The sequence below is a fragment of the Peromyscus leucopus genome, chromosome 2 (assembly GCF_004664715.2).
Source record: "Peromyscus leucopus breed LL Stock chromosome 2, UCI_PerLeu_2.1, whole genome shotgun sequence".
NCBI classification, from domain to species: domain Eukaryota; kingdom Metazoa; phylum Chordata; class Mammalia; order Rodentia; family Cricetidae; genus Peromyscus; species Peromyscus leucopus.
The window spans coordinates 16,850,766-16,874,133 of record NC_051064.1 but is presented as its reverse complement, the minus strand read 5'-3'; the positions used below and the strand labels follow the sequence as shown (position 1 = coordinate 16,874,133).

Genomic DNA, 23,368 nt, shown 5'->3' with positions numbered 1-23,368 from the left:
TGCATGAGGCCTTAGGTTTATTCTCTAGCACTGTATAAACAAGGTGTAATTGTTTGCACCTGTAATCCCAGCACTTGGAAGGTAGAGGCAGGAATAGCAGATGTTCTAGGTCATTCTTATCAGTTAAGTAGTGAGTTCAAGAATAACCTGGGCAACATGAGACCCTGCCTCAACAAACACTCATCATGTGACATGGTGAGAAGTATCTAAGGAGCTCATTATGGAAGGAAGCACCTATATTTGTGAAGCATTTGCATTGATTCAAATATTTTCACATGATCTGTCATTTATTAAATTACATAAATCTCATCATTGAATATACATTATGTTTTGTTAGACATAGTCACACTACCCCATTGTGGAAAGCACTAATATTGCCTTATAACAGATGATGTTGCTTAGGTAACAGGAAGAAAATGGGAAGTAGGGCCCTAAGTCAAATCTGGGTTTGAATCTCTGCTTTTTCTAAGACATCTGTTGAAAGAATATTAAGCAGACAAAGGAAGAAAATCTCCTAAGTACAGACCTAATCCTGTTGATAGAAAACAAACAACATGATCAAAAAATACTTGAGGTTATTTACAGGATTTATGTAAGTGAGTCAAAATGTGAATGCCTTCTTTTTTTTCCTTTCTGTGACTTTAGTAAATTAAACCATTATTTGGATAAGTAATACTGAATACTTGCTGATTGTAAATGTCAGTTCTTTGAGGGTGAAGTTTCAGGTGTTTCCAAACCTTTACTTTGACTCCAAGTCATTCTCCACATGGAATCATTGTGTGGGTTTTATTGTCTTATTCTGTAGAGAATGTTATAAAAACTTAATGTTTTCTTTTCCATGAAATGAATGTGGCAGGTTCTCTCAAAAACTATTATTTATTCACAACTTTAGTGTATCAGTTATTTGCATCTTGCAAAGCTCTGATTGTGCCATTTCCATCACCTTCTAATATTATCTAGTGGAAAAATGGATGTTTAGTGGAGGTATGACAGCAGGAGTCCCGATATAAAATGCTGCTGCCTTGTTATGTTTCTTATTACTTACTGTTCGTTTTTTTTTTTTTTTTTTTTTTTTTTTTTTTTTAAAGCTAACCCTCCTCAGTCAGGAAGGAGGGAGGTGATAGAAATAACTGTTCCTCCTCATCGTATTGCGAACAACTTCAGAGAGACTTGTGTCCAGCTCATCTTGCTGTCTCCATTGCCAATCTTAGAACAGGGCACACACTGAGTAAGCAGTTATTGACGATTGGCCACAGATTGAAAACTCAAGTCCTCACATAGCAATAGACCTTTCCATACCCACAGAAGTAAGAAACTAGAGGCACAGATCAATCCCTGCTTTTTGATTTTCACACTATCCTTCCTACCTATCCTGTTAATTGGCTTTGGTGCATCTATTCAGTTATTCATATAAGGTGTTACCATTAATTGCCTTTATTGGATCAAATTCTATGCTAGCCACCAGGAAGACAAAGATAAAAAGTCATGACACTGCCTGCCTGGAGTTTGAAAAGATAGTGAGAAAAATGATTAGTAAAACGAGTGAGATGCAATGTGGTTTATGGGAGAGTTAAATAATAAACCAACACTTTATAAAACATTTAAAGGACTTTTTTGCCTGTCAATCTCTGATGCACAGGGAGGGATACCAGATGGCAATCATCTGATTGTTAGACATCTAGTATACCACTTTATGGGAGCCAAGTAAGGGAATTACATTCCTTCGAGGATGTGACATGTCCAATAATGTCTTGTACCTGTCTTCCCTGATATAATTTTAGTATACTTTGTGTGCCCCACTGTATCAAGTCACTCTAATAAATGTGTAGCATAGCATCCTTCCTACTTCCAGGAGTAAGTCATTTATCAGTGTGTGCTTCATGATTGATGCTGGTCAGACATGTTGTTTCAGGTCTAGCCTGGAGCTCAATGACCCTCCACTTTCAAAATGGAATAAAAAGCTGGTTATAAAGCAGAGATTCTCAGGGCAAGGCACATCCTGAAAGAATACTTTTATGCAATTTGGAGTAACGCAGAGTAGTATATACCCTGATCTGAACAGGACTATGAGAACATGATCTGGCTCCCATCCCAGTATATTCAATAAATGGTTTTGAATGTGTAGTTGATTCAAATGCACTAATAATAATAAAACAAACATTAATAATAATTAAATAATAAATAAGTCATCAATAGAAAAATAAAGTTCAAAATTTCAAAGAGCTGAATGTACAATAGTTTGATTAAAATATTAATGTTTATTTGTCATTCTTAGCCTATTAAAATAATCATGAATATATTCTTTATATTGAACAATTGCTTCTTTGAATTAGATTGAACTTATCAAAATAAATTTATTTTTGATACCTTGGATAACCTAGAAGAATGATGTTTCTGTTAAGTATGTGATGACTGTAAATAAACACAATAAATATTTTTTTAAAAATATAAACAGTTTATAAAACATTTATTGTCCAAAGTGCTGACAAAATCATTTTTTATTTAAAATTCCAAAGACCCCCTACCAGACAGATTCTTTTTTTTTATTTTAATTTTTTTCCTCTTATTTTATTTTACAATGCCATTCAGTTCTACATATCAGCCACAGATTCCCTTGTTCTCCCCCCTCCTGCCCCCTCCCCTTCCCCCCAGCCCACCCCCCATTCCCACCTCCTCCAGGGCAAAGCCTCCCCCAAGGACTGAGATTGACCTGCCTGGTAGACTGGCAGGTCCAGTCTCCTCCTCCCAGACTGAGCCAAGCGTCCCTGCATAAGCCCCAGATTTCAAACAGCCAACTCATGCAATGAGCACAGGACTGGGTCCCACTGCCTGGATGCCTCCCAAACAGATCAAGCCAATCAACTGTCTCACCTATACAGAGGGCCTGATCCAGATGGGGACCCCTCAGCCTTTGGTTCATTCTTATTTGTATTTTAAAAATAAGAAATGTTATCAAGCCTTTAATGAGTCTATCAATGCAGGACAGCTGACTGCAAATCCAATACACTTGCTTGGTTAATTCTGATAAAATACATGGAACAGTATTAGCTGACTTTCACATAGTCTAGACAGTGGGGTAGAGACTAGAGGAATCACAGGCTCCCAAATGTGGTAATTAGAGTCACACAGGGGAACTTCAAAAATTCTTAATCCCAGGTCAGAAATAACAACTCTGAAAGTGAGATGGGCTTTGGTAGCTTTCAATTTGTTCTAGGCAATTACATTTAAAGGTGAGGACCACTACTATAAACTGTAAAGTGCTGGGCCAATTTGAGGGTTCTTTTCCTTGTCTCATTTTTCCCCCATTCTACTTCTAAAAGGTCAGAATCAGAAGACATGAAGATAGCTAACTTCAGTCACACAATAGTCTCTTGGTTACACACACATGTTTGTTGAGAAGATAGTTGGCACCGAGTTAGTCATTGGTTAAACAAGCAGTTAAGTGGCTATCATTACTAGTCAAAGGACTGACCATTCACAGCTTGCCTAGGAAGCAGTTCTATTAGAAGCCAGGGATTCAATGGCAAAGGAAATTTCTTCCTGCATGTGAACCATGGGTTCAGATCACATGGCTGTGTCTCAGTAAATTAACTGACTGTGTATTCATCGTGGCCTCTGCCACCAGCAGCTGGTGCCAGAAAACTTGAAGAAGTGGATTGGACTCTTTTCAAATAGAAAACAAAGTAAAAAGTCAATTCAGTAGTAAGGCTAAAATAAAAGCTAGCTGGAGAAGTAATTTAGAGCTAGAATTACAATTTCTGGCTGGGAATTTAGGTTTAGAGGTTCATATCAACATATCCTCATTTTAGAACAAATTCCCTAATAAGGTGTGAAAACTCAGTGATATATGAAATGGCGTAGGGATATTTACAGTTTAAGATAGTTACAATTGATTGCTGCTATTGCTATAATCATAGCTCTTAGATTAGAACAATTTTATGATTTCTCCAGTCTCTTCCTACATAGCCAGGCAGTGGGCTCTGTGCTTAGCACAGAGGTGTGAGACAGGATCTCTTCCTTTTGTTCTTGCAATGATAATGCTAGGCAAATTCTGAGTGGGTGCTTAATGCATCCAGTCACCCTCTGTTTGGACTGGCATGATGAAAGACACGTGAGTGCAGGGAGAGGCAGTATAGGAAGGCCCAATAATCCCAAGCCACTCAGGCTTGTCAGAGAGAGACTATGAGTAAAAGAAAAGAAAACCAGAGATTCTTTGTATCCTTCAACAAATATGAGACCTCTAAGATGTCTCAGAGAGAAAAGTAAAGATTAAACCCATGTGAAAAAACAAACAAACAAAATGTAAGACCACTAGCTAAATATTGGACCTTTGTTTAAATTTTTTAGATGCTTTCTAAGATATGCCTCTTACAGTTTGATATTTTCATTGGAGGAAACCTCACCTCAACAGACTTATTAGCTGCTTTACGAGGTTGCTATCAGAGGGAAGGCTTGCTCCTGTGCTTCATAAGTGATGTGATCCCTCATCCAGCTATCCTGTTTTATGTGTTGCACTATAATTTGAGGTCACCACACTTTTTCCAGTTTCAGCTTTATGTCTAGAGGCTGAGCACTGGCTGGTAGCAATGATGGGCTGATTTGGGGAATTGAGGGGAATGACCAATGCATCTTAGTTGTTTTAGCCAGGCTCTTAAGAATTTGCCAGAAATTACAGAATTTCTTTAATACAGGCTTTTTGAATCTTCTGGTGATTGGTTGCCATTGGATCTAATGTTTACTTCTAGGCCAACGAATTGCATTAAAGGAAAACAAATTACAAAATTAAAATATTGCTACTTGGCTACCAGGGTCTTTGGCTGGGGGTTGCTTGCTTTTGAAGACAATGTGTAAGGGAAAAGAATTATGGCTGGTGTCATAATTAGAAAAAGATTTCGCTTCTGAGGTCCCTTGTTTAATTAAACTGGAGAGTATGGGACTCTATTCACAGACATTCCTGAAGTCAAAAAGTAGAGTTATCTCTTAGTCTTTGAAGTCACTTTTATTCCCTGTTCCTTACTCCTAAAAGAGCCTTCACACTTAAACACACATAACACATCCCCCAATATTCACATCAGTTCCTATATCATCCCTAAATGATTCCATTCCTGAAGTTAGCCATTTTGTGGCTTGGTAGAACTGGGTAGACCTGCAATGTAAAGATTGAAGCTTTCACCTCAGGACCAATTGGTCAAACTTAGGCATGAGAAGCTTCTCTACTCTGATAAATAGAGATAATGAGCGTTCAACAGCAGATGTCTCTGAAGTTGCTCTAAAGAACATCCCTTTGGATTTGTTCCTTGATTTTTTGTGGTTCTCATAGAAACTTGAAATGACACAGGCAGAAGTGGAAATGTAACCCTTAAGCTGTGGCAATACTAGGCAGCACACAGCCATCTTGTCTACCCCTAACACTTGATTGTCTGACTTACAAAGATGGCCTCTGCTGTCATATAGCCCCAGCTCCAGCTCTGAATTAAGATCATTCCCTCTTTCTGTCTTAGAAATGAAAAGGCAGCAAAATGAAATCTTTTCCTTTCTATTTCCATAGTGATTATTATACATAATTTAGTTTTGACCCCAAATTAGCAACACAAAAGTGTGGAAAGAGATAGTAATAGTCAAGAGAAATGGAGGTATGGTCTGGAGATTCTGAGCCAGTTAAACCCTGCTATTCCTCAAAAGAAAGACATCTTTTAGAGTTTATGAGAAATCCAATGGTTTTTGGAAAATCCCTGCCAAACCTCTCAAAATATGTTTCCAATGTTTTCAACTCAAACAAATTAAAAACATGTTTTTTTCCTGGCACTTTCCTCCTCCATTTTAGAGGATATGTGTATTTTTTCAGGGAAATTTTGGGCACGTGGTTCTAATTTTCACTTAACTCATCATGATACTATTTTGTAAGAGCTATTCAATGACTAAGAACCCTCATGTATCCTTTAAAAAACATATTTCTTAGAAATAGGAAGTCAGAGAAACCTGGGGAACACAGGGAAGTATGTATTTCAGGGCATTTCTGGCAGGACAGGGTCAACTCCACTCCATTTTCTTCAGATGAACCTAATTCCTTAAAGGCAAGTCCTTTTCTGGAAAGGCTGACCCAGAATGAATCAGTTCCCCTGTGTGTGATGCGATTGCAGTTGGAGAAAGACTTCCTTTGCTGTGCAACATGGTGGAAGACCGTGGAAACCATCCCAACCTTTCTTACCCTGTCCACAGATCATTATAATTACCAGAGGAAGACCCTACATTGTGTTCTTGTATCTCTGAGAGGTGAACACTCAGGTTTTCTCAGGCAGTAATCTGACTTCAAATGTTGACCAGACAAGTATATGGGCCTTTTTACTCAGGTTGCTATGGTTAAACAACTCACATATCCTTTAACCAGTTCATTTAAATTGTCTTATTTCTGAAATTAAACTATAATTACATCATTTTCCCTTTCCTCCCTACATCCTTTCCCATGTATCCACCCTCTTGGTCTCTTTCAAATCCATGGCCTTCGGCCTCTTTTTCTTTAATCGTTGTTAAATGCTGTGGGTGGGAGGAAATAGTCTTCCCCAGGGATAAGTCCCGCAGTTGGTTATCCAATACCAATCAGTCAGTTCTAAAATCATACACATACAAGTAACATTATAAGGACCAAACAGATTGTGGTTACATATTTAGGAACAAATTCATTTTTATCTCAATGTTCTTATGTGCTGCTGCCCAAGAATACTTCTGAGAGAAAAGGTTTTAGAATGTCACGAGAAAAGACAGGAATATACACATACTGTAGTATAAACATGCATATGTTTATAAATGAACACGTGTCTAATTTCCTAATTTATTAAATAACTCAACAGTATTTATTAATAACTGAAATAATTTAGGAACTTCTAAGATATCAAGGGTGCAAACTTGAATAAATAAAAATTCTAACCTCAAAGAACTCAAAGAATATTGGTTGAAAAATAATTTTAAATGTCTAATGAGGCACACCCGCTGAAGTATGTTAGAGATGAAAGAAGGACATCTAACCAGATAGGGCAGTGAGGAAACATTGCAAGGAGTCTGAGGCTTCCAACTAAGATGGCCAACTCTTCTTCATGCACACAAGGGGCAGATCAGCCTGGCTAGTGAGCTAGATCAGCAAAGCAGGAGTCAAAACTGGTCCTCTTGGAGTTGTTCATGCTATGAAAAGGACTCTGGAGAAGCCCAGTAATGGGCATTGTTGGCTGTGGTATGGGTTCAGATTTTATCACAGAGTAAATAAAGATGATCACATTTGCCTTTTAGAAAAGAGTATTCTTGATGGCCTTATGGCAGGCTGTTTGGGACAAAAGGTACACAAAAAGATGGACAGAAAGGACCAGGAAGGAAGAAGCCCCAGGACTGGAATTGGCATGTCTGTTTCCTTAATGTGAGGGAATAAAGAAGAAGAGAGGAAGTGACTGTTTTGAGACTGTGCCTAAGAGAAAGAATGAAATCTGGGAGAGGATGATGAACTCTGTTTATAGTAAGGAAGTTACAGTAAATAGAAGGACATCTTTGTACACAAATTGTAGTTGGCCTGACTCCGTCCTGTTGGTTCCCTGTTGTAAGGCTAAGAACATTGGCCAGCAGATTTTTTAACCACATCATTTCCTTTGACAGAATGTTGATGGAACAGTCTCTGCTTCCTCATCCACAACATTCTTCCTGGAACTTAGGTGAAAACCTCTGAGTCCTTGGTCCACAATTCCCCTGTCTACACTGTTTCACACGGCTTGCTGCAGACCCCTACATTACCAGGTCCTTGTGTATGTGAGAGATGACCATCAATTCCCACCTCTTGTGGCATCGATTTCTGCAAGAGGTTTCTATCGTTTATTGTTTATCTTTTGTTCTTTTGTGATGTTTACTTTGTTCTAGTCTCCTCCACCCTTTTTTAAAACCCTTACTTCTGAATTGTGTGTCTGTTTGCTGTTTGTTACTGTTGGAGAACAGAGCAAGGGCCCTACCACTGAGCTAGAGCCTCTGAGTTTTATATATTTGGTAATATTATTTGTAATATTGTAAGACAATATATTATTTAGTACTAAGGTTACCATGGTTGTACTACATCAGTATCTCCAGAAAACAGTGTTGTTATAGCCATTAGTAAAAGTTATTTTCAGTGGTCAGAGAAATTGCAACTCTCTCCTGTATTATTTCTAAACATAAGCACCCGGTATGTTCCCTTACACATCAAACACATTCCATCTCTCAGTGAGACATGAATTTGTCCTGCCTTACAGTACACATCATCTGTAATTTTATTTTTGTTTAGCATACATTATTACTATTTACCTTGGTGGGTGAGTCTCTTAAAGCAGTATTTTTGTATCTGTAAGAAAACACCCAAAGTGTCAAGTTTAGAAATGGGAAAAGTTAAGAACTCAGTGCTTGTCAAATCACTAGATGAATATTACTCTCTTCAGTGACTTGGGAAGCTAGAATAATACAGATATTTGAACTGGATAGATCTGGATTAAAATTTTCACTCAACTATTTAGTCCACTTGTATTATTTAGCTTCCTCAAGCTTCAACTCTCATCTATAAAACAGAGATACTGTAAGATGACATTAATACCAAAAGTAATGCACATCACACACTGAGGTACCCTGAGAACCTAGTATTCTTTCACAGTAGTACTGTCCTAAAAATTCTTATATAAATACATATCATATTTATAAAAACCAATCTCATCCTCATGAAAAATCATGAGTTAACTACTACTATTATAAATTTCAGATAAATAAGTAGTATTATGGAGTAAATAACAGACTTGATCAAAGTTTCTTCACAGGTTTAGCATAAGGACTTAATGTGCCCATATATGGAAAGCACCGAGCACAGGCTGATACACTTTACTTGTAAGAGGACCTGTTGGAAAAACCAAATAAAACAACTGAAAAAAAAAACCCAAAAACTTTTGAAAATAAATTATTTATCCAGTAGATATCAAAGCTAAGCTCATTGAACAGGAAGCTCCAGCTTTATACTAGGCAAGGGAAGCATGAAAAATGGATTTAGTAAGTTATGATTTGGACTCATAATGTTTAAAAGGCAATTTAGAAGTAAAAAGAACTGGTTTGTTGCTCTCTAGATGTGCTTGGTATGATGCCATTTAAAATGGGTTGATGCTTTCAGTCCATGTGGCCTTAAATCTCTGAGGGGAAAAATCAAACAGAAGTTGACATGTTGATGAAGCAACAGTCATACACAGTCTTTCCTCCCAAGTTATGCTGCGGTTTGAAGGAGACAAATCCAAGAAATGGGGAGACGGGGTGCATGGTGCAATCTTTGTTAGTACTTTGGCATACTTTGGTCTTATGAGCAAATTCATAATTGTCCTGTGTTTCAGCTCTCTTTAAGTCACATCATCTGCATGTTGTAAAGGAACTTTGAAGTAAACTCATATTTTATCTCTGTCTTTCCATGTGTGTTTCATTTCCTTTAACCACTGGTTTGAAATCCCTTTGCCTAGAGCTTTCACATTTGTTTGGGGAGAGCTTCCCACACACAGTGACTTGCAGGGATGTGTTCTCCTTGTCTTGAACAGAGACTTGCCACTTGTGAATGACAACGGATTCATGTCAGCAGTCAGGTCTTTGCTACAGCACATCCCTCCATGTTTGCATGGTAGGTTTTAGGAACTGTGCATCTTCCTTCAGGGTGTGTCTTTATGTCTATTCAGAAGGTGAAAGGAGTGTTAATAATTTTGTGAAAGGACAAGAAAGGCAGAAAGAGACAAGAAGAGTAAGTAGTTAACTACTACTGTTATAAATTTCAGATAAATAAGTAGTATTATGGAGTAAATAACAGACTTGATCAAAGTTTCTTCACAGGTTTAGCATAAGGACTTAATGTGCCCATATATGGATTAAAAAAGAAGAAAAAGAGTGTGAAAATACCAAAGGCTTTGCCTCCACTTCTCATAGTTGGTAAACCTTTCACAGTTACCAAGAAGCTAGGAGAGACAAACTAACAAACGAACACTAATGGGCCAATACAAAAGACCCAAATTGGTGGAATATTCTGAGATACTTTTACATATTCAAAAATGCAGTGGCCTCTGAGGATCAATATTTGGTCTGCAAGCATCCTTTGTTTCTATTTTTAAATGCTTATTTCTCAAGGGCAGAGACTTTGGCTTTCATTTCTTTATGATGCTCGTGCCCATTACATAGTAGGTTTTCAGTAAATGCTTGCTTATTCAATAAATGAGTGAAGTTTATTTTCCCATATGAAAAGGTATTGACAATTAGCATAGAAAAAACAACCAATGTCTAGGAAGGAAGCTCCCTGTGCAAGGGAGAACATGCACAAGGAATCAGGTATTGATTTTTTTCTAGTTACATCAAAGGAAAATAGGAATCTTGGCTATCTTAAAGAAGTAATACTGAAAGTAAAGAAATTGCTCAAAGTTGAAGGAAAAGGAAAAGGGAAATGATGTAAGCAGAAAACTCAAGATAAATTTATATCACACATTTGCTAAATAGCCACAGATCATCTCATAATATGCATCATGCTTTCCTCTTAAGACACCCATAGGATGTGCACATATTCTCCCTGCGCGGGCCTGGAGGAGAATCTGCTACATGAGGTTCCTTGAAAATTCCCCATTCTTTCTGTGTGGCCGTGGAAGCTTTCTTTTCTTTCACTGCTCAGTCTCAAGCCAGGGTATCTACCCTTTCATGTCATCTGCTCTCCGTCAAGTTGGGGGGATGCCCCTGCACTCTTGAGAGTAGGGATAAAGAACACAGCAAGCTTTCAGGAGTCACAGACTAAGCTTCTCAAAGATCATCTTTTATCGCTAAAATTGCCTCAGAGCATAAGTCTGGAGAGCTGGATATTTTGTTTTAAGAAGTCCGTGTTGCCTCTTTATGTCCTACAAAACACTGTCTGCTGTTGTCTTCACTTGGTATGAGTTATAGCCCAGAAAGGAGGTGAAACTGGGAGAAAAGCTTTTGCTTTGTAACAATATACCATGGTATCATATTTTTCTCCTTCCTTTGCCCGTACCCACCACTTTTTTAAATCACACTTAATTTCTATAAAATTGTTTTATCACACTGTAACTTCTTATGACTACTCCATTCATTCAGAACATCATTAGTTTACTTTACAGGGTACCTCAATCGATGCTCTGCTATTTATAGAAAGGCTGAATCAAATAATAATGATGAACATGATCATACCAATAACTCTGAGAATAAACAGTTCAGGTGCTGACATAAGTCAATACATATTCTAAGTTGCTGAAGTCTCATAAGTACTTGAAGATATACTTATTATTCCCATTTTATAGGTCACCTAAGAGAAGCAGAGAGGTTAAATAAACTGCCAGTGTCATAGAGTACGTGGTAGAGTAGTTAAAGAGTAGCTACGAATCCTAATCTTATAACCATTACAATTCTAAACCAATATCATGTCAGTCTATCACACCCAAAGGGAAGTGTTACAGGGTGGGGGGAGAAATGCAGTACTCTGCCTTGTTAATCCCTTTGATGTTATATATTGTATATAAGCCATGCGTTCTTCTCTGTTGATCGTTAGTATAAGGTCTATACTCAGGAATATATGTAGCCTTTTCTAGGTTTCTGAGAAAACTCAGAGAGAGAAAACACCAGTCTTTCTTGCCATCTTTAAGGCTTAGTGATTTCATCATCTCTGTTGGCTGCAAGAAGTCAGGAAACATCTCTGCACTGTAAAGCACATTGCTTAGCTCAATGCACTGGAAGCCATTTGCCATCCCAAATTGAAATTATTAATGTACAAGTGTTTAAAATATATCCACTAAGGCCAGTAAAGTTGTGCCTGATTAACAGGCTTTTCATAAATGCACTGACACAAACTTTTTTGAAAAAATTAATTCAGCCTGCAAATGAACATCATCCATTTTGCTATCATATTTTATCAGTCTGTAAAGTGCATTCTCACTTCAGTTTTCAGCTCTGAATGCAGAACACTGTGAAAAATGACAGAATTTTAATGAGAAAGTGAACAACATGCCATCAACACCCTTTTGCCAGTAAAAATGGCACAACATCAAAGCTTTAAATCATGTTCCCTCCACACCTTTGGACATCTGTGATTCTGTCTGAGTCCTCAAAATCTGCTACATCCATCACCAGGTGCAGCCTTTAAACATGGAGGCACTGTCTACTTCACTGGTTGGCATGGCAACAGTTGTCAAATCATCCCTTGATAATGCTTTTTAATTGATTGTATAAATTATTCTGAGATATGTGATTGCAAAATGATGTAGTGAGGCTCTTAAGTGAGCAGGTCGGCTATGTTCCGAGGTGCACCACATTCCTTGCCTTTGCCCAGGAAAATGATCCCCTTCAAGTGCCAAAACACTCAGGATAAAGCATAAATATTAAATGTTAAGGAATAGATTAAAGCAAAGGCGCAGTAAATTGCTTCTTCAAGTGTGTTAACTTACTGAAAACCAACAGGCTGAGCTGCATACTGTAAAGACAGTTCCAAAGAGTCACAGAGAGAGACTAGTTTGTTCAAAGGTGGAACTGTATTGATTATACCAGAATTCGGTAGTTGATTGCATCAGTGGAGATGTTATAGGTTATCTGTTATAGGTGTTGTACATTACCAACTCTGGCCATTACCTTTCTTCATTAACAAACCTTGGGCTTTTTCTTCTTGTGATTTTCACCATACAGTCAGTACAGAGGGTGTTGCCACAGTATAGGCTCTCCAGTTGCCTCCATCCTCAGCTGAATGGCCTTTTGTGATTTCTGACATCTCTATTTAGTTGTGAGCAGCACGGAAGTGATTGACTTGGAAACCATGCCTAAAGCTACCTGTTATTTTCATTTCATTTCTGTTTGTTTCCCTCCACAAAAATACCCCTTCTAGTATTCTACCTCCTCCCAACATGAAGAAGTTGAAGATGCTAAAGTTTACATAAAAGTATCAGTTAGTGGCTTTTACCATGTAGTTCTTTGCCCTATAGCCTCAGTATCATCTGGGACCTTATTAGAAGTTCATTTTTCTTAATGACCCTGAGGTGATGCCTTAGTGAGCTCTTCAGGATATTCTGCTGTAGCTCCTATTTGGGAATCACTGGATTTTTGACTGTAAGATAGCCTTACATGTTGTTATGTCATGTTTTTGTTTCCATTTCACATTTGTTCTTTTAGACGTACTTTCAACATTTATTTATATATGTCCTTATCATATACTGCATCCAGCTTTGGAGACATAGCAGAAAACAGATTTATCCTAGATGATTTCCAGTGGCTATGACAAGGTATGAAAGGTTGATAAGTTATGAAGGAATTATATTTGAATGACAGTTGTTCAAGGTGGAGAAATTCAGGATCTGGTGAGGAAACTGGGTGAGTGCTTAAGATTTCACCATCTGGCATGACAGAAAAACAGAAGAGCAAGTAGGTCCTGGAAGAAGAATGTCCCATGGCAAAGCGGGGAGTGGAAATATCAACTAACTTTCTATCTACCTCCTTTTATAACAATCTGATCCCATGTTATGGAGCACTCACTCCAAAAGTGTTTAACATTGTTAATAACCTAATCACCTCTTAAAGGTTTTAGTACCTCTTCACACTGAGATGTCTGGACCTGAGGTCTTCACACTGAGATGTGGAATCCTGAGGTCTTCACACTGAGATATCTGGACCTGAGGTCTTCACACTGAGATGTCTGGACCTGAGGTCTTCACACTGGGATGTAGGGTCCTGAGGTCTTCACACTGGGATGTGGGGTCCTGATGTCTTCACACTGAGATGTGGGGTCCTGAGGTCTTCACACTGAGATGTCTGGACCTGAGGTCTTCACACTGAGATGTGGGGTCCTGAGGTCTTCACACTGAGATGTCTGGACCTGAGGTCTTCACACTGGCATGTGGGGACCTGAGGTCTTCACACTGAGACCTAGAGACCTGAGGTCAGCATGAGTTCTGGTAGCATAAAAACTTTTTCAAAGTAAAGATAGTACTTAATCAGGGTATATATATATATAAAAGTACCTCTTCTAATTAATTAGAAGAATTAATTCATATTAATTGTATATATATAGAATTTATGATAAAGCTGGAAGGCAGTTAGCTATGATAAAGAATTTAGCAGATTTACTTTGTATAGGGAAACTGAAAACTAAAAAAACAGTTATACACAAGTCAATGCAGGGATAGAGCTCAGTGAAAGGGTTCACTTAGGTGTTTAGAATGGCCTAGAAGAGCAGTTTACACAGAACTAATCTTATGCACAAGCCATCCTGAGGGATAACACTTTTGGAGATGGGAGAAGACAACCATGGCTTTCTGCTTCCTGAGGTTTGTGGAATGTAACCAGCTGCTCCATTTCGCCACCACAGAGTTGCTGTTGTTATGCCTTCCCTGCCTGGTGGATGAACTGTGTCCTCAAACCACATGCCCAAACAAATCCTTTCTCTCGTAAGTTGCTTCTTGTCAGGTACATACTCACAATAATGAGAAAGGTAATTGAAATGGACAATTGGCACTGAGAAGTAGTTGTTTCTATGATCAAGTGTCTATATAGGTTTTAGGCCTTTGGAACTGGTTCAAGAGGAGGATATGGAAGATTTGGGAGGCATCAGCTAAAGAAACCCTGGAGTATTATAAACAGAGCTTAATGGGCTATCCTGGTGAGAATTCTAATGACCAGAATGTTGATGGTAATGCACACAGTGAAGGCCAGTCTCACAAAGTTTCAGAGGGAGGGAATTATTCTATTAAGAATTGTGCTAGAGGGCATTTATGTTATATCCTGGTAAAAACTTAGACTACATTCTGCCAATGTCTCAAAACTTTGAAGGAGACTGAATTTAAAAGAATTGGACTAATTATTTCAAAGAGGAAAGAGTAGTGCCAACCCAAAGAGTGGACCCAACACACTCGTATTGCTATAGCTCCAAGCTACTTCTGATTCCATGCATTTCCCATGACGATGGACTGTAATCTCAGAGACATAGATAGATAGATAGATAGATAGATAGATAGATAGATAGATAGATAGATAGATGTTTAGTGCAAAAGCATCAGTGATAACTATTTAAACATTAATTTTCTTTGAACAGCCATTGTCTTGGTTTAAGTTTATGCATAGTGACCTCTATGGCATTGCAAATAAACACATAAAAATACTTCATATTTTCATGCACAGATATTAATCTGTAATACTGTTTACAAATTATTATGGGCAAGTTAACTCTACAGTAATTAATACACATTTGGATAGCCACAATTATATGAGTAGTAATAAGGAAACAGCCTATATTTGATATACTCTAGATGTCAGGTTGTAATATTTAATGTTCTTAAAACATAATTCCTCATTTCCATTCAAGGATACATTTCTATTCATGTGAACACTCAACTGTGAGCTGAAGAATACATTCTTTGACCATAATAACAAACACACAAAAGACAGTGTTTGTCCTGCTTTAAAGAAGCAATACATTTGTTCATAATCTTTCTCTCCAGGCATCATTTTCCATATTACTAATGAAAATGCTTACTAGCCCAACCCTAAAATTCAATCTTCAAGAGAACCTTATAAAGTTAAAAAGAGCCATTAATCTATCAATTTATTATATATATATACACACACACATATATATATATATATATATACATATATATATGCCAAATTCTAGTAACACTAATGCTAAAAATGACATCAGTTAAATTTCCTTTCTTGGGTGTCTCATCTTCACTACTCTTCAATTAAATTCCTTAGCATTCATAAAGTATATTATTTCTATGAATTTTCTATTATGTATAGTATTTATTTTTCTTAAGTAAAATGAAATTTGAATAGTACAGTCTGTGGTGTGGTAACATCAGCAACAGCCAGTTCTTGTCCATCCACAAGTCCTAATTCTTTTAAGGTCTTGGAAAGATTGGGCCTTGTTCGATGTTCTTCAATAGATGTTACTGACTGCAAGTAAAGTGACCTGTTCTTTCCCTCCACTGTAGCTGTGATCGCTGGAGACTTCATTTGCAGAGAAGCACTATTGGTCAGACAGTCTAAAACTTCTTGTAGTTTAGCTGATGGGGGAAAACTGAATGTTTTGAGGAAGCTGGCTACATGCTGGACAATTTTCTTTCTCTCTGCTTCAAATGTGTATGTGTACAGTCCATCTATATCGTTGAATACCAGGTAATTATTAAGGGGAATGTATGCACTTGTGGCTGTCTTAAAAACCTCAGTGGCACACACAGCTGCAGTGACTGAATTTGTAGAAACTACTGCAGGAATGATTCATCTTACTACCCCTGAGTGAGTCTATAGCTAACACCTCTAATATTAGATTGTGATGCTCTCTCTACAGACTTTTGGAAAATCCACCGAATATGTTCAGGGTCATCTCCATCTAATGGAACCCCATCTCCAAAAGGTTGCTCTTTAGGCCATTGTAACATCCTTACATACTCAATAGAGTGTTCTGGGAGCCTGGGCATAGTTGCAATGGTGCACATGGGGAAGCTGACCTGCGGGGGATAAAGTTCCAGGGTGCACTCAACACCAGCAGTCATCCCAGGCAAGACCACCCGGGCATTTCCTTTAAAGCCTCCTGTCCTCCCATCTATCAAAGGGACAATGGAGCTTGGATCCAACACACCATCTTCATAATTTAGAAGAGATATCAGCATTCCATTGATCTATCTTCTGGCTATGAGAGAGTCCAGACCACATACAATAATATGAAGTTGTCAGTAGAAAGTGTAGTTAAAATCTTGTTGAAATGTGGGACCACATTGCATTTAGGAACTCGGTCATTTAGGACTTCTGCAGCATTTTCAGCCTTGGGTCTTCCAACATCTTTAGGCCTAAATAAAAACTGCCTATTAGATTGTTCATGTCTATAATATGAATCTGTTTAAAATCAGACAATGCCAGATTTTTCAGGAACTCACATCCTAAGCCACCGGTTCCAATGACTAGAACTTTGCATGTATCTAACAAAAACTGGAGTGATTCAGTTCTTGGTTCAAAATCAGGGTGTGTGGAGGTTTCAGATCGTTCAAGGAACTTCTTTACATGGTTCTAACGACCTTCCCAGTCTCCATTGTCCCCATACCCACCATCAAAAGCCATTGGCTCCTCGCCATCTGCCATATTATTCCCCCAGAATGATTTTCATCAGCAAGTTTCATGATAAGAGAGCACTCAGGCATCCTCCTGAAGAGCACATGTAGGGTTTTCTGTACTTCTTTGTGCCTTTTATGTTGTTCTGTAAATTCATCTGTTAAATGTTTAATATCTCTACAGATTCTCTTGGCAAGCTAATTTTTCTAAACTACATCTACCCTGACTATTATTGCCACATGTTACTTCTGTCTTTGGATCTTAGTGTCTTATAAACATGAAAATCTTCTGGAACTAGTTCCAAGGATCTTCCAGCCAAGTTACATAGCAAAAGACACTTTAAATAACGCAATGATTAAGTGTTCACTTGCAATCGAAGAGGTCCAGCATTTCAAATAATCAAATTAGATCACATCAAGCAAAAAAGTTTAGATAAACTTTGTAAATGACCACATGACAGAAACAGTGCAATTTTGAAAAGCATCTGCTCTCAATATCTATTAAAATTATTCAAAAGCAGTATTCCCATGACTAGTAGAAATGATTTTTTGTTTTTAATTTTCACGGTAAGGCTGAAGGTATGTACAGAAACCGTGAGGGCAGTGGGTGAGTTGTAATGGAGCCTGGAAATTTCCCTTGTCATGCTGTGTGAAACTACTGTGACACTAATGGCTTGCACTGTCTCTAACACCTTACTTTCCATAAGGGACTCTGAACACACACACACACACACACACACACACACACACACCCTCAAAGAACACAGAGTATAGTTTCATCCCATTATTCAGAGGTCAGCAGAAGCCTGTAAGTAAAGCCTGAGAAAGACTGAGACTGGACAGAGCAACAAGATATGGCATGTGGCTGGGAGAAAGGAGACTCTTTTACATCTTGGCCCATTTCAGAGACTTGTTTTAAAGGCAATATTAAGATGGTGACTTTAGCTGTTCTCAACTTGTTATGAACAAAACCTCTAGACCTGGCATCTCTCATAATTTTCCCTGGAACAATATAACTCCTCTGTGAAAAACAACTTTGGAAAGATTATTTATATATAGATTTACATGTATATGCAGCAAAAAATATATATGCAGAGAAAAACAGCATTTTCTCCACCTAAAATTACATTTATTGACAAGCTTATCCTAGGAAAGAAAGAATCTCACTTTGTGTAGACATCTGGAATGGAATGCAGGAATTATCTTTTATATTCTACAAAATAATGTACCAAATTATCTCCATTCACTCTCCATTTTCAGACTGTACTCAACAGGCACATTGTCCATGAAGCACCGGCAGTTAGAGAGAAACTGTGAAGAAAGCCTGGAGTTCACATATGTGCAGACACGGAGCATGCTTTGCAGTCCATCATGGCACAATGCATGCTGGGGCTGCTTTTGTGCTGATGCCTCCACTGGGATCATTAAGAGTAACACTGTGAGCTCTTGAGGAGAGATAGTCTTCTAAAAGAAGCATGTGTAGGAATTTCTCCCACAGAAAAATAAAAACATTCATTTAATGAATATTTTCTGAATGATTACTAGCTGCCAAACACTGGGACCGCAGAAAGTTTATTTGTACACTTGGGAACATAGATAGTGAGATAATTATAACATAGTAGAATAACAGCTGACATTTATGTGATATGTATTTCCATGGTAAATGTCTTTTATCCTGTTCAATTTCACAGAACCTAGTGTGTTTTAATAGAATTTTCTGGTTTTATTACTGTATGTATTACAATTGCTGTTGTCATTCCATATTATAGATGAAAAAACTGAGGTCCAAGCATTCTGAATGTCTCTGGGCTCACTTAGCTCTGAAGTGGAAGATCCTCAGCTAGCACAGTGTGGCTCCATGCCTTGAGCTTTCTGGTGTACTACATCTGGGAGACAAAGGGAGGGGACACACATTGGAGGCCACGCCTTGGTGTACATAAAGCAATGGGGAGTAAAAGATGGTTTCCTCCGGAAAACAATTTACCAGTGACTCCTTCTTTTCTCTTCCATCAGGAATCCCTAGAAGAAAACACTTGGGGGTGGGGGTGGGGGGTGGGGGGGTGATTGTCTCACTGGTAAGCTTCCCACAAAAGGTGGCACAGCCTTGTGGATAAAGGCATTGCCTACAGCTGTACTTTCTGATAAAACTCTTATTTATTATTTTATTTTTTAAGAGAGAGAGAGAAGGGGGCATAAAGTTGGGCGGATAGGGAGGTGGAGAGGGGATCAAGGAAGAACTGGGATAGGGTGAAATACAATCAAAATATAAAAGTTTTTGTTTGTTTTTAAGAAAGCCCTCTATTTGTCACTTAGGAGTAATTTAACCTCAGGCAAGATTCTGCAAAATGGAGTTGATGCTTTCTTTCTCCATTTATTATGGGTATAGGATTAACTCTTTCAGGGAGCTTATTTGTGTGTAATATTGACACAAATCATGTGCTGCAGAAATGTTCAATACACTTGAAAAGTTTGTAACAACAGCCATAGTTTGTGTGTAGTGTACGCAATTTTAACTCCCATAGATGGGAGAGAACACAGGAAAATTGCAAGTTTGAGACCAGCCTGGACTGCATACAGAGATTCCGTTTCCTCCCCGCTGCTCTTCCAATAACTACAGATAGTGATCTTTGGGGAAGGTGATAAAAATTACTTTTCTTTAGAATCTCCCATCCCAGCAAAACATTTCTTCATGTAAAGTAGAACATTTAGGCTGCTGTGGCAAATAGGAGTAGAGACTGGGGATGAGAGAAGCTTGAACCCAATTCTTAGATTTCATGAATGAGCCTGGGGCCCGGTTTAGGCATTCCTAGATTCCAATCATATATCTGTCTCTTGACTCTTGAACAAGCAATGTAACAACTTTATTTTATATTCCTTTTTTCTTGAAATGAGAAAAACTATTCCTATAGTTAGGTGAAAAAACTCATGACATGGTTCAGCACAGAGTAAGGAACAAAATGGTAGCTCTTATAAATATTACTGTAAATTCAGTGAGGGATTGGGGAAAAGGCAATTAGTTTTTGAGCCTTATTTTCCTACTACATACCAAAGTTTATTATAATTGCTTAGCAAGACAAAAAAGATGTGTGTGTATGTGTGTGACATTAATGTAAATAAAATGATGGAGAAGCAAATGAATGGAGGCCCATAAGATTGCTCTTCATCTCTCAGATGTAGTAGTTAGGGACCATGTGGTTGATGTGAGACGAATTTGAATGGTATTAGAGGCTAGTTTGTTTTCTCCTTTGGGTGCCATAGCAGAGAGCTGGCTCAGCTAACTGAGAAGAGAAGGGAAGGCATCTGGCTGGTATCAATTTTCTGGAGGAGCCGGACTCAGAACTTGGTCTTAAGTGTACACACTACTAACGTAACTTCTGTGGCTTTGAAGCCTGAAAATGCGTCTTATGACTCAGAGAACTGGTTATGACTAGTCTTAGTAAGTGGTGCCCACCCTATTGGACACTCATTCTTTCTTGGAGTATTTGGCTAATGCATTCTAGGCTGTCCCCTCTTTCCTGGGATTTCACCATGATGCATGATGACTCCTATGCCTGGCTCACATTACCGACCAGTGTCAGTACTATAAATATGTTCTTTGGCTTTTCTTCTTCTAAGTTTTGTTTTCCCCACAATCACAGTCTGTTTCACTGGACTCTACATGACATGTGCCAAAAGAAATAATACCTGTAAGGTTAATACTTAAAAAAAATTCTAGGAAAAACTGTTCTTTCAAAGTGAGTGCCCAAGACTAGTTAAGGATTAGAGTCAATCAAATGAACTGTGGACATAACAATCTATGTTCTCATATTTCAGTACTCTCCACATACACACATACACAAACATCTTTTTTTTGTCTTGCTAAGCAATTATAATAAACTTTGGTATATAGTAGGAAAATAAATCTCAAAAACTAATTGCCTTTTCCCCAATCTCTCACTGAATTTACAGTAATATTTATAACAGCTATCATTTTGTTCAAGCTCTATGTATGGTTTGCTCCCCAACTTAGAGTCCATTAAATTTTTTTGCCTCATAGCACTACCCTCCCTGACTAATCTGCCCCATACTGTCATCCTATTCTTTAAGGCTCTGCATAAAATTGTCTGTGCTCTAGACCTCTTTACAATATGTCTGTCAGGAGAGCATGACCCTACATTTTGTTCTCAGATAAATGCCGGGTTCCTAAATAAGTGTTTATCATATATTACCTCAGAAAATATTTGCTGAATCCATATTCAATATATATCCTGAAACAATTCTTGTGTTAAATCAATCTATACAGTACTGATTACAGCACCCTTGTCCACCAGAAGAGAATGCTATCTATTTCTTTAAGGCATATGCCAGCAGTAATTACATTTTTAATCCATTAGAAAGTCTTGACTTGGTACATACATTATAAAGGTTCTCATGGATTGTGAAATTCATGAGGCAAATCAGTGGGGAATGCCACTTCTTTGTTTTTTAGCTGACTTTGTTTACACAGCTAAAAAGCCATGTTAGCACTACAAGACAATTGGTGGTTGCTGAATTCATACAAAGCCTTTGTTTGGGTTTTAGCAGCACTGTGTATTGTTTTGCTAATAATTATGTACTGACTCCCTTGCTGCTTTAACCCTCCTCCAGCCACCCCACACCCCAGCATTTCATTCTTGCTTCTTTTCATGGCAAAAAATTATCTTCTATATTGCCTATGTTTGGGGCTTTACTGAGCCCACAAGATTACCACTTTCCTTAGGGTTCAAGGACTCCACTAATCAGTATCTTGCAGTAGTTTAATGACCCCATGGAATGGAAGCTATTCTTCCAAATTGTTACAGTTGATAGTAAATGGAACTCAGTCTAAAAGCTGAGTCTTTTGACTCACCACTGGATGCCGATTTCACACACTCAGTCTCTTACTGTTTATCATTTTTCTTGTTTATATTCCTCTGACCCGTGTCCCATTTGTGTGAAGGTTTTTGTGAGCCAGCCAGTTTTACTTCAATCTTAAAGCAAGATTTCATGAGTTTCAATTAAGTATTTTTCTAATGCTCAAATATACAGGGTCTACTACAGGACTTCTTTAGTGCTCTAATTATGTAATGAAACTAAAAGGAAATCAATCACGCTCCCCTGGCAAGCTTGCTTATTAGAAACTCATGCTGTTGTGCTGTTTATTGCTTATTCTGTGTCCTCTGGATTTCACAAAAACAATTTTTTTTTACTGTACTTCTACTGTTGTGACAAATAAATCTTTATCTTGCTTTTTTTTGCCCCCAGAAAACCAAACTAGGCTTCCATTTTCCTTTTTCTTTGTTCTATCTGTGTCATCATTGATTTTAAAGTGATATTTAATGTGACATGATCATACAGTTTTCTGACAAATATATTTGCATTCCAAATATTAGGTATTTATAATCTATGACACTCTCGGGATAATCTAATTCATAAAATCTGTTGTCACGTTCCATAGGAGAGGACACTCTGAGAAAAGTGGATGCTGGTTTTAGATTTGAGAGTTTATTGGTCTCTTCATGAAGAAAACACAAGAAGTTGTTGAACTTATTAGCTGTTTTTAGCTCCTGTAAGAAGTAACCACAAATTTGATGGTTTAAAGCCACAACATTTTAGTGTTCTGCAGAAAGCAGACTTGAGATCTCTGTAGTGAAACTCTTGCCTTACCTGATCTTTGTTTCTGGAATTGGCCAAGCATTCATGGTATTTGGCTTGTCACAGGAATAATGATGAACAGTAAAGAGAATGAGTGTATGAAAAAGGCACCCAATGATGAGAAAAAGACTCAGGCTTAGACTGAGTTCCATTTACTATTAACTGCCTTCCTATGAAAGGGCAGTGTTTATGTGTCTTCTCCCTATTTTCTTGTCTATCTGTAAAACACTCTTTCTGTTTTCCTGTAAATAAATTGACTAGCCTTTGGGTTTAGAGACTATCCTCATTTAACATAATTAATCTAAATGTGATTGTATTTGTAAATTCTAAATAAGGTCATATTCCCAAGTAACAAAGGTTTGGTTTTTAGAAATTTGGATTTTGGAAGATGAAATGTTGCTAAATACAGCCAAATTCTCTAGACTCTGAATCTTTAACCGTATACTTTGAAAATACACCAGGAGCATAAGAGTCTTGGTTCCTAGTTCTGGCTTGTTTCCCTACCCTGAGGGATCCTACATTACTGACATTAACATCCTGGGTTTTTTTTGCCTACTTATTATCACACTGATTCTAAGACATAGAGACAACGTCTAAAATGCAGTGTAACCTTC

At 37.8% G+C, this 23,368-nt stretch overlaps 1 pseudogene; it reads right to left on the bottom strand.

The window, feature by feature from the left end:
- Positions 1-15,807: 15,807 nt before the first annotated feature.
- LOC114694614 lies at positions 15,808-17,133 on the bottom strand (annotated as a pseudogene).
- Positions 17,134-23,368: the final 6,235 nt, after the last annotated feature.